The 13,063-nt window shown below is 40.3% G+C and overlaps 1 long non-coding RNA gene across 1 annotated transcript; it reads right to left on the bottom strand.

Moving 5' to 3' along the window:
• Positions 1 to 1,452: 1,452 nt before the first annotated feature.
• Positions 1,453 to 2,498, bottom strand: LOC119896863. The gene is made up of 3 exons (XR_005443296.1): positions 2,298 to 2,498; positions 1,889 to 1,993; positions 1,453 to 1,800 (listed from the first exon to the last, which is right to left on the bottom strand). It is a non-coding gene; the product is annotated as an uncharacterized LOC119896863 (long non-coding RNA).
• Between the last annotated feature and the right edge of the window lie 10,565 nt (positions 2,499 to 13,063).

Below are 13,063 nucleotides of genomic sequence, written 5' to 3'. Positions count from 1 at the left end.
TTGTGTCGTGGTTTCAAACTAATCTCTGGAGGTACTTTTGGCTGTGTAAGCTACATGTAATACCTTAAGAGGTATTTTTATTTACAGTATTGTGTATGTACATGTTAAAGGTAATTTCCTTGCCTAAAATGGGAAAACTGTTCAGTAATGTAATGTAATGCTGAGAGATGGAGAAATTTAATCAATTCATAGTAGTGATGTCTTGCTTAAATGCTACCTGGTAAAGTTATAAATCTTTGGTATAACAATGTAAAACTTAAGAAGATTCCCTAGACAAAAGGGTGATGATATTGAATTTTGACAAACGGGATGAGATCTTATTTGAAGAACATTGACTGTGATGATTTATCTGATTTATTCCATATATATGTGCAGACTGGTTTTTGAGACCCTGGGTTGTAACTTAGAGGTCAACTCTTCCCTGGATGCAGATGGTGAGCGAGTCCCAGAGATGATGCACCCTATACGATGAGATCGGACCACGGTATGGTCAGCTGCTTCGGATCCCATTCAACAGCACTGACACATCAGATTATAGGACACTGGCAGATAAGAAAGATCCACCACACGTCCATTATCCTTCCCAGGTAGAGATGCAAATAACTGAAAGACCCTGGACACTTTTTAAAATTGAATTTTTTATGAAAGAGCTCTTCATATTCTGGGGATTGTTTCAAACATGGTCGGTGTACTATGAGAGTGTTAAAGGTGCTGTAATAAACCTGTCCACTCTTCTTTAATCACACACAGTCTATTTCTTACACCTACTATACTTCTCAGAACTTAGGTTGGTAAGTTAGCTAAAGTGCTACACTAGTGTTAAATATTCTACACCTGTCTTTAGCATTCAAAAACTATGCTACAGGGCTTTCCCCAGTATGTTGAACTATGACTATGGGGCTCTCAAGTGCGTTATAAAGTGACAACAAAGGGTCTTGACCATTCGTACATATGTGACAACTTGGGAGTGAGAATGAGTTAGGTTTTAGATGGTTCATTTATATCAACAGTTGTACAGTTTATGCAGCAGTAGTCTCTCATGTTGTTGATGTGTTATTTTGTGAACGAATGGCTGAAAGGCATTTTGTAATAAATAATATGTTATGAAATTTAAAGAGGGGGTTACATTGTTGTCCTTCAACAGACCATCCAAGCAACCCTTTGCTGGTCCCATCACAGCAGATCTCTAGAAGCGCAGATCTTGGAGTTTTGATCAGATTTCAAGGTATACACACTGTATCTTCTAGCGTTCTTCATACAATGTTTTGAAACTGAAATTACACAAATTACAACCATTTAATATCAGTTTGTAAGTAGAACAAGAGAAAACCTTGAGTGTAAAGACAATCAAATGCATATAAAACATTGGCTGAATATTGTACTATGAATGGGAATATTATATAAGTGTAAAACGTACATCTCTTTGATGTCCAACGTTTCATTGTTGGTAGGTTCCGATGGAAATTGTAGTCCAAAGCAGCAAGCAGAAGTCTTGCCTCATAAACTGGGGGGCTGAAAGCATAGCGCTTGCTGGCAAACATGAGGATATGATTCTGGACTGACTCTAGGTCTGTAGTGTGAAAAAGTATAGCCACACTACCTCAATCGCAGATATTTGTGAACATCTTTCTGCCACCTTTTATTGAGAACTATATGCACTAACGCTTTGTGGCACTGGGAGTCTCTCTGGATCCACATCTTTACTCACATTTGCTCCGATTCAAGGTGCCCGTGTTTGCAGCTTCCCATAGTCCAGGTGTGAATGTTGCAGACATGGTGAAGGATGCCAACCCATAATGCCTGCAAAACATAAAAATGCACTATAAATATGCCGTTAATATAGCAATTAATGAAATTACTCAAAGATATAATAAAATTGTGTGCTTACAAGAAACTGCCCACGTGTGTCGGCAGTCTTGCAACACCACCGAAAATGGTTGACTATGTCCTTCAGCCTGTTGAAGAGGATGGACTATCCTTTCATCTTTGCGGCCTTGAAAAGAGAAAAATTATTACTGTAAAATACAGGCATTCAACTATAGTCTGAGTGTAGAGGTGAAAGTGTAAATGTTCACCCCCACCCCAAAAAAAAAAGAAAACACTAAATGACTACACCAAATGTCTAGAATGAGTAACACACTGGGAGAGGAAAGTAAACAAAATCTGTTGTCTTTGAGTGCAATGAAAACTTCCATGCTGTCATCCATCAACTGCACATAGTTCAATAACCCTGATGTACAGAATATTAACTTATGGTTAATAAATGTTTCACAACATCAGCCAGTTATTACACTTACTGCTGCTATTTTTTTGGCAAGGTTCTTCGCACCATGCCACATGTCCAAACTGTGATGAATTCCAAGGGCCTTGTATTTGCCTTTGTCTGGGTCTATGAAGCGGTAAATAATGTCATGTTACTATAATATTTATATTGCTGTTATACACATGCATCCATACAATATATCACATGAAGTAAGGGCACCAATCTGGCCTTGAGCATCTGTGCAGATTTCCACTAGCTTTATCTCTGATGTAAGCTTGTCCAGTCTGGATGAAACCCTTTCTCCATGACGACAGAGTTCCATGATGTTTGCCGCTTGTCTATGGTGGCAACATGAATGATCTCCTTGGTGTTATTCTCCATGGTGGTGTAGCTGCAGTATTGTGCACAGTGACCAGGAGAGTCATTTATGCCATCCGCTGAAATTTTGTAAAATATAATTCAACAGAAAAACAGTAATTAGTTGTTTCCATACTGTCATTGCTTAGTGTATTCAATAGCTATGTTACATAATACAGTATCAACTACACACCTAGGACAACAACATCTTTCCCTTGAAGGCGACAAAGAACCTCTGTCCTTCTCTTCCCAGAAGTCCTTAATTGTATTGACGCAGTAAGTGTCCTGAATGGAGAAGAAAGTGTTCCTGTTCACCATCCCCGTGTTCATGAATTTGAACAAGAGGGCAACCTTTGCGTAGTTGTTGCCAGACAACAAAATGTTGGTGGACAAGAGAAAATCTCCAGCTTGCATCCCAAACTTCATCACAGGCTGGGAATTCCACCTCCACAAGCTGTGTCCATTATATCTAAAAGTCCCACAGAAGAAACATTTGCTTTTGTCATGTACACCACTGGCTATTGGTATAACCTTTCATTTTATACTAATTTAAAGTTGTGGTATTCTGTGATTATCTGGACTTATGCATTCGATAGTAGCTGCTGTGCTCTTGGTGGTGATGTTGATCTCAAAGGGTTTAACAGAGTTGCATGGCGCACCAGTCCTCAGAAGGCCAGTGCATTTATCCACAGGCAGGATCAGAAATGTAGCCAGTTGTCTTAAGCAGTTCTCGTACACTATGGAGGCTCTGACACCTATGATGTCATCTTCACAAAGGACATTCTGTGGTTCTGGGAAAACAGGGTCATGATCACAGGGAGAAGGCTCATCAAGAGGGTCTTCATGTGCAGGCAGATCATGCACAGTCTTGTCGATTCCAATAACAGGAAGTCCATCGATAGTGTGCTTTCTTCAGTGCTCCACCCATTCTGTTGAGGCACAAAAATCTGTAGACACTACAAAACAATTGCAAATGAGACTGACAAATAACACACCGTATAGAAATCGGTGGAAGATCCTCTTCATCAGAGCTGAAACCATCATCTCTTTCAAGGGAGTAAGGGGAAGCTTCATCTGCCCAATCAATTCTTTACATAATGACAACTTTCTGATAAAAACAAGTTCTCAAATAATATCACTGAAATATAAAACATGTAATTAGGAAGTACTACTTACACACTGTTCATTGGGTCATTGAAAACATTTTCCTCCAAGTCCTCCTCAACAATGCTCATGTCATGTAAGCTGCAAAAAACATATTACAAATATATATTATGAACATTTGGAGAAAAGCAATACAGGGCTAAAAGTTATGATGTGTACATGTTACCTTTGTTCAAGGCCCTGAATTTCTGTGGCTTCTGGAATGACATCAAGATGCTCATCTCTGTAAAGAAAACCAGAGTAAGTTGTGTAAATCCCACATATGCTCATTCAACAGTAGATATAGACCAAAAATAAAATAACACACTAATCATAAAGTTCATGTTTCTAATCAAAGCTATTAGGACTAAATTAATATAATGTTATGCATGACTTACCGGTCTGTTCCACTAGAAGCACCAATGCTAGACAATGCTAGAGCTGGGATTTGCAAAGGTTTTCTCTTCAAGGGTGTCGATGTTGCAGGACCTGTCTTGTAGCTGGAGAAACAACAGCAGCATCAATAAATGAAGTGCTACATGACACAGTCGCATACGACTGCAATACATTACTGTACTGTAATCCACAATGTATTACATCTTGGTAGGGTTTGCTCATCTGGCCTAATAAATTGAACATCCCAAAAACTATCACATCTAGTGCAAGTATGATCACCGACAGACAACATGGAAAACGTAAGCCAAGAGTGTGTAAAAATGTCCCTGTTTCTGTACCACAGTCCATTATAAACCACATCATGGGTAAGTTTACAAAGCCATGGTCAGGTGAGGATCAAGGGTGCTCTACAATATATAACACAAATAAGTCCTGACAGCCATAATTTGAGCTTGTGGTAACCTTTGTATGCACCGTAGAAGCAATACAAACAAATACGTTGTTTCTAATGCAAATTCTAACAATAGACATAATTAGTCACTTGATCGGCACTGCGGTAACGTGAGCCGCCGAATGCAAAACCGTGGTCAAGCCAGCCGCCGTTGGATTTCTGATGCGCCTGAAGCAGTGTTATTATGGTAAGGACGGGGCTATGAGTGAGCCAAAGGTCCTGCAAGACACATACGCGTTTTTTGTGATGTTCTTAGTGACCTTTGACGAAAACAGTTCCTTCATAGGTGACACCACCAATTTAATTTCTGCTGCTTCACAGTGTCCTCTACTACCACTGGTACATATATCATAATATTTTACAATACCAAATTGGAGAAATTACAGTCTAAAACCCCTCCCACAGCAAAAATTCAACAGACAGCTAACATTTCTGTGAACTTTGACCTTTGACCAAAACAGTTCCTTCATAGGTGACACCACCAATTTCATATCATCTGCGTCACAGTGTCCTCTACTATCACTGCTACATATATCATAATATTTTACTGTACCATCTTTGAGAAATTACACTCTAAAAACACCTCCAACCTCCACCTCCGGCATCAGTGCATGAAATTATATTGTTGGTAGTCACTAGCAACTTGTTGGTAACTAGTTAATTATTGTCAAATAATATGTATTTGTTGTTATATAACTGAGCAAGTAGGCTAATCCAGTGCATTTCTTTAGACTATTTTCTGTGAAGTTTAAGAAATTGCTAGACCTCCACTCTCTGTCCATGGTGCTGAAATACCTTCTATGCCACAATAGATCAGTGGAAATGTTTTTTCACTGCTCTTTCTAACTCGCACATTACATGCAAACATTTGTCACTGAGAATGTGAGCTATACGCGTGTTAAAACAGTTTTCAATCAGTTTTCAATCACAGAGAGTTAATTCACTCAGGCGTATAACAAATTAGTCTGTTCTTAGTCACTGTTGGGATGACAACAAGCTCTGCAAAAACACAAACTACAGTGTACATTACACTCATAATTGTGTTTTTTGGGAGATGTTGGGTGTCTTTAATGTTTCGAATGGACCCCGAGTCTGACAATAAAGTTGAACATACACACAAAGGCATAAACAAAACAACAGCATTTGTAGACAGTAAATAAATAGTTTAGGGATCATAGTGCAAAGGCTGGATAAATAAATATTTTTGTGTTGGTATTATTATGTACATGAGGCCTTTGGGTCGAAACTGTCCCTGTGTCGGTCTGTTTTGGCGTACATCGCTTTGTACCGGCTACCAGAGGGGAGAAGCTGGAACAGGTTGTGTCTGGGATGAGATTGATCCGCCATTATGTTTCCTATGTTTCCGTTTCATGACTCAGGTCCTGGACATGTCCTTAATGGAGGGCAGGTTGTAATTAATGGTATTTTCTGCAGTCCTGACTATCCGTTGTAGTGTAGCAAGTGTGTTGAAAAAATACTTTTGGAAAAACGATTTTCCATTGGGCTTCTACGGAGATGAAGAGGACCAAACCCAACACGTTTGATTCTATTTAACAAACACATAGCATGGTTGAATTAGCTAAACTGACCCAGCCACAGGGTTTATGAACATTACTCGTGGCCCGTAGCTAACCCCTCTCAGTGTGTCCAACACAGATGAAAAAACAGCTGCAGCCTTCATACAGAAAGTGGTTCACAGAAGCAATCTAGCATTTCTATTTGAAAAAATATCTGGAGATCCAGAAGGGCTATACTGTACACTGGATAAACGCATCAAAAACATGAATGAGGGTGCTGAATTTCTTAAAACAGTGTCCATTGTCCAATTGAAACGTTTGGTAGCAGTCCACGAGGTGAATTAAAACCAAAACTGTGGAATTAACCACAGCAATAAAAGTAAAAACTACAGCATAGCATGATAACAAATTAATCAGTAAGATTTTGAATAGTACTGATTGTAATGGGTAAAACAAAAAATAGGCTAGTTGTAGTCGCTGTTGGAGGTGTTTTTAGAGTGTAATTTCTCAAAGGGTACAGTAAAATATTATGATATATGTAGCAGTGATAGTAGAGGACACTAGGAAGGAGATGATATGAAATTGGTGGTCTCACCTATGAAGGAACTGTTTTGGTCAAAGGTCAAAGTTCACAGAAATGTTAACTGTCTGTTGAATTTTCGCTGTGGGAGGGGTTTTTTGGCTGTAATTTCTCAAAGATGGTACAGTAAAATGTTGTGATATATGTACCAGTGATAGTAGAGGACACTGTGAAGCAGATGATATGAAATTGGTGGTGTCACCTATGAAGGAACTGTTTTGGTGAAAGGTCAAATTTCACAGAAATGTTAACTGTCTGTTGAATGTTTGCTCCTGGAGGGGTTTTTAGACTATAATTTCTCAAAGATGGTACAGTAAAATATTATGATATGTAGCAGTGATAGTAAAGGACACTAGGAAGGAGAAGCCATGACAACGCTGAACTATCTGCTGAGGAATTACGCTGGTGAAAGGTCAAATTTCACATAAATTATGTTCACACAATAACAAAAGAAAAATTTGTATTTGCATTATAACAAATAATCAATTATAAACTATAATCATGATTATTTAGTAATATATTATATTTCTGTTGTATGTATTTGTGACCAAGAGCATCACAAAAAAACACGTATGTATCTTTCAGGAACCTTCAGCTCACTTGCACCTCGTCCTTACCATAATAACACTGCTTTAGGCGCAACAGAAATCAGACGGCGGCTGGCTTGACCACGGTTTCGCATTCGGCGGCTCACGTTACCGCAGTTGATAGGCACACAGTGTTGTTATCTTGTTGTAATGCTGTTGTACTAATCAGCTGATTGTCTCACGAACATAACCAGAACATCGCTCCCCACATAGCAAAGCCATAACACAGCGAGGGAGAAGAACCACATGAAACAATCCAACAACATATTTTACACCACTGACAAGGGAAAAGTCACTTCTCACGGTGTCTACTGCTAGCTTCTGGCTAATGCTAACATTATCAAACAACAGTTTTCATTTGCTTTGCTAAAGTTGGAATACCTTACCTGGTCCTTCAGAAAACAGGCAACTTCGACATCGCTTTGAAAACATTTTTCCCCTCATTGGAACATCCAAAGTGACAGAACTGAATGAAAGAATAAATAAATAAATGGGGAAATAAATGCAAGAAAGAATGAATGAATAAAAGAATAAATAAATAAATAAATGGGGAAAATATATCAAAGAAAGAATGAATGAATAAAAGAATAAATACATACATTTGCTTTTGCCTTTCTCCAAGGAGACCTATTGTCATTGCTTCTCCCTTAGAGACCTATGTGTATAGCTTTTTCCTTCCTCTTCCTTAACTGTCAATCAACATGTTGTGGCCCACCCACTAAGTCAGGTCGAGCAGCCGATGACTGATACTATCTTCAGTGTCGATGTGCTGTCCCTGGAAGAGTGTTATGATTGGTAGAAAGTTTAGAAGGAGTTATGCTGCGTTCAATACAGGTCGGAACTGGGATATTTCCCAGTTGAAACTTCCGACTTTCTCACATCAAAGCATTCCAGGTGCATGGTGGTGCATGACACCGAAAGTGAACGAAAACCATGGCTAACTATGACAACGTGCACACACAGTTGCACCCTCAGAAGTGTTTTAGGTGTTAATTAAAAGGATGGCAGTTGAACTGCAACAACTTAATATAACATAAATAGTCTATAGTTACTAGTTAAAGGTTCAGTGTATAATATATCTGAGGATCTATTGACAGAAATGCAATATAATATCCATAACTATGTTTTCAGTGGTGTATAAAGACCTTGCATAATGAACCCTTATGTTTTTATTACCTTAGAATGAGCTATTTATATCTACATACAGGAGGCACCCCCTGCTGGTCGACATATTGTGTCATCATGTAGATGAAGAAGTAGGAGCAAGAGCAAGAAGAAGTTGTACGTTTCTAACTATTAGGTAGTAGTAGAAGCTCTCCTTTATTAGTAGTGGAATTTTGGACAAATAGAGGACCACCAATATTATTTAGCACAAGAGCCGACGATCTGCTTCGAAGAAGCGAAAGCATGATGAAGCCAGACTTATACGGGAGCGACGCAGGCAGAAATCACAGGTAAACATCGGTGTGGCTTTTCCCAGATAGAAGGGTCTAATGAGGGAAAAATGTTTTCAAAGCGACGCCGAAGTTGCCTGTTTTCTGATGGACAGGTAAGGTATTCCAACTTCAGCATTGCGAATGAAAACTGTTGTTTGATAATGTTAGCATTAGCCATAGACACTGAGAAATTACTTTTCCCTTGTCAGTGTGTAAAATATGTAGTTGGATAGTTTCATGTGGTTCTTCTCCCTCGCTGTGTTATGGCTTTGCTATGAGGGGATAAATGTGCCGGTTACGTTTGTGAGACAATCAGCTGATTAGTATTATTGATCGCAAAACAGCAAGTTAGCCTACAGCATAACAACTCATATTAGCCAGCTAAACTTTTACTACTCTGTTAGAAGAAATATGTAACGTTAGTTGGATTGTTATTTCGAAGGTTGTTCTCCAGCGCTTCGGCTTCGTTTAGTGAACAGAAATGTGTCTTTTGTGTTTGTCAGACAATCAGCTGATGATTAGTAGTTATGGCAAAGTTTGAAATTCTGAACACATGTTCAAATGTATATAATGAAAAATAAAAACACCAGGTGCTTCTATTTCTTACCTATTATTTTTCAATACTATAGAATTGCAGTTGAACACTATAACACTATATAACTATAAAACATACATCAAATTTAAATAAAGAGGGGAGAAATATGAATAAATATATATAGAAATGTAATAATAAATCAAATGTTAACTATGTACATTTGTTTGATGCCTTGATGATGCTGAGGCAGGTTTGTGAGTATTTGTGTGAAACTGTATGACCATGCCAGAGGGCCTGGAAGGAAGTTCCAATCCAGGAATAAAACCCGTGTAGTGTCCTTGAGGATCAGGGAACTTGTCTCTGATCCTAAACACAACTAGGGACGACAAGTTGGTTTCCCTGGCCTAAAGCTCCATGTTGCCAATAGATGAAGTGTCTATAGGCACCATAGCGGGACCCTGTTGTCATCCCCAGGCTCCCTGATGTTGCCTAATGCCGTAATGTCCTCCCGGTACTGCCTGTGAATGCGAATAAAGCCTTCTTTAAGGCAGTACTGGAGAAGTGTGGCAGTAGGCCACACGGTTCGCTTGCTCCTGGCCACACCATTTCCCTACAGTTACCACAAGTACACCAAGGTACTCCTGGCACTCCGGCAGAAGGTGGGGCACCATGTCTGCGCTGATGCATCATCAAGGCATCAAAGACCAGGCCTGGCTGCCTCCAGCAGAAGGGTGGAGAGCTCTGTGTTCTTCAAGGGTCATCTCTTGAAGAAGTCTGAAGAAAGAGGACAGAGAAAAATACTCAATATGCAATATTCTCTGCTTCAATACTCTGGTTACTCTGTCTCGATGTTGTTTTTAAGATTGTATCCATTCCAAATGAAATATACCGGTACTCATTATTACTAGTAGTATTTAATGCACTACTACTATTTATCATTACACTTCTGTTGATGCTGTAAATTACTTCACATGTCCACATTACCTTTATTTAGATTTAGGTTTTATCATTTTTTTATTTAACTGACATGCAAGCTTAGCAATTGTGAAGAATTTCCCCTTGGGTATCAATAAAGAATTTGTGATTCTGATAAAATAAGGCTTTATAAGTTGCATGACATTATGTTGGCAACATGGTACTGCATATTAGGGTTTGCAGGCTGGCCAGTGTTTGCTCAACTTGTATAATATGACTTCATATAATCATTGTTGCCCAGTAAATGACATGTTACTACTATCTAACGTTACAGTACCAGGGTACATGTGCACAGAGCTGCTATGTAAATAACGTTATCACTGTGTGCTGAGGTTTGTCATAAAGTGCGAACAGTCAGAATATAATAACGTTACAACAACCTTATAAATACAAACCTCGGTAACAGCCCTCGGGTTCCTTTGGAGGGCTTCCACTCTTTCTTCGTCCTCTATTGAGCCATCACTCTAGGTAGGTCCTCTGCCTCTCCTTGCCCTGACTGCACCTCCAACACCTCTGCCTCTCCGCCCTCTTCCTCTCCTCTCTCTTCCAGTTATCTCCGGTAAATGGACTTCTGCATTTAGATCACATTGACATGTGCTGGTTCTGTCTAACATTAGCTTCTTCTTCCTTCCTTCTTCTTCTTCTTCTTCCTTGTGCTTTTATTGTCAGTTGGCAAACAACAAATTGTGCGTTACCGCCACCAACTGGTATGGAGTGTGTATCAAACCTTTATACATCTCTGATCATGGAGAGAAAAACTTCTGTGAGTGATTAGTTGGACTTAGTGGGCGGGCACAACACGTTGATTGACAGTTAAGGAAGAGGAAGGGAAAAGCAATGACAATAGGTCTCCTTGGGGAAAGGCAAAAGCAAATGTATGTATTTATTCTTTATTCATTCATTCTTTCTTTGATATTTCCGCATTTATTTATTTATCTTTTATTCATTCATTCTTTCTTGCATTTATTTCCCCATTTATTTATTTATTCTTTCATTCAGTTCTGTCACTTTGGATGTTCCATATAGACCCTTCCATCTGGGAAAAGCCACACCAATGTTTACCCATGATTTCTGCCTGCCCATATTAGTCTGGCTTCATCATGCTTTCGCTTCTTCGAAGCAGATACACTTGTATCCCTAAACCAGCCCCGGCCCCTGTACTGCAGGATAAATCTGAGTGTGCCTGTGCTGGACAGGTTTTTTAGCCAACAGGACACAGCCGGATATCCGGTTGAGCAGGGAGACCCTGGGAGTGCTACTGGGCCTCCTAAATCAGAGACACGGATGGGGTGCCACGATTGAGACCCTGGTGTTTCTCTTCTGGCTGGCAAGTGGGGCATCATACAGGGTGGTCTCCAGAGTGTTTGCAATGCCTCGATCCACTGTCCACCGCATCGTCCACAGAGTCACTGAGGAGGTGGTGGCCATTCGCCACAAGGTCATCCAGCTACCGAAGACCCAGGATGAGTTACAACCAATATCCCATGGGTTTGCAGGGCTGGCAAGACACAGAGCCTTTTTTAAAGCAGCTGGAGCAATCGACGGCTGCCATGTCCGCATCAAGCCACCGAGCGGCCCTGATGGTCAGTGCTAAAGGAACAGGAAACTGTTTTCATCCATCATCCCACAGTACAGGAGTTCACTCTACCCTCCTCCAGGGCATTTCATCCTTGCAGACGGAGGGTACCCGTGCCTCTAACACCCACTCCCCCTCATCACTCCCTGCAAGAGGGGGATGATGAAGACCAGGTTCCGGGCCATCTTCCTGCAAGTGCTGGAGGTTCACCACACCTTTGTACCTCACGTGAGTATTTTTTAATTATACTAATGAGTAAATCAACAGACTGATTCATCAAAACCATAAAAACATTTTTTTTTTAGTGCCATCCTCCACAACATCTGCCTTGGGGCTGGTGACATTGTGGCCCCAGAGGATGAGCTTGAGGAGGACGAGGCAGAGGATGAGGGGGAGAACGGTTTGGAGACAGTTAGTGGTGCTCCCTGGCGTGACCAGCTGTCTGCAGAGGTGTCTGCCCTGGAGGAGGTGCTCCCTGACCACCAATTTTTTAACAGGCAAGTAAAAGATCGGTAAATTCCTATTCATATCCTAACAATTTGCCTGTTGAAATATTTTGTAGAGATTTATTTTGTCCAAATAAGATTGTGAATTAGTATTTTATGTGCACAGATTATTATTCTTGCCTCTTACGAAAACATCTTAGTGAAATGGTAGCCATCGATTGAACCAGCCCTGCAAACCCACTGAGGGACCTGCAACACACTCTGGAGACCACCCCAGATGATGTCCTGCTGACCATTGTGGCAGCCCATTCAGGTCCAGCAGCATCACCAGGGTCGCCCTGCTCAGTGGAATAAATGTTGTAAATATGTTGTAAATACTAATAGTTACCACAGAAAATAAAATAATTTATTTAACAAATATTTTATTTGAATTGATTAATAAATATATATATGTTATTATTTAAGGATTTATTTTTCTGCAAGTCTCTCTAGTAGAGAGAACAGCCCGTCCATCTCTCTCTGCTCTCCTGTGCTCTCCTCTCCTCTGCCTCTCTCTGCAACCTCATGTCTTCCTTAAGAAGCTGAAGCAGCTCATCCTCTCTGTCCCTCTTTCTCTTTCTCTTTCTTGGCTGGCTCTCTCTCCTCCTCTTCCTCTCCTTTGGTCACCCACTGCAGTACTTGGCCCTGGTTTGTCCTCAGGGATAGAGGCAATTACGACAGGTGGGGTGGTGGAATGCCTCTATCCGAACACCTCATCCATGAGGACAAACCAGGGCCAAGTTGCAGCAGTGGGCTTCCCCC

Source organism: Micropterus salmoides, unplaced genomic scaffold (assembly GCF_014851395.1).
Source record: "Micropterus salmoides isolate LMB-PRFRI ecotype aquatic unplaced genomic scaffold, ASM1485139v1 Ms_hic_scaffold_11, whole genome shotgun sequence".
In the NCBI taxonomy this organism is placed as follows: domain Eukaryota; kingdom Metazoa; phylum Chordata; class Actinopteri; order Centrarchiformes; family Centrarchidae; genus Micropterus; species Micropterus salmoides.
This window is presented reverse-complemented; position numbering and strand designations above follow the sequence as displayed.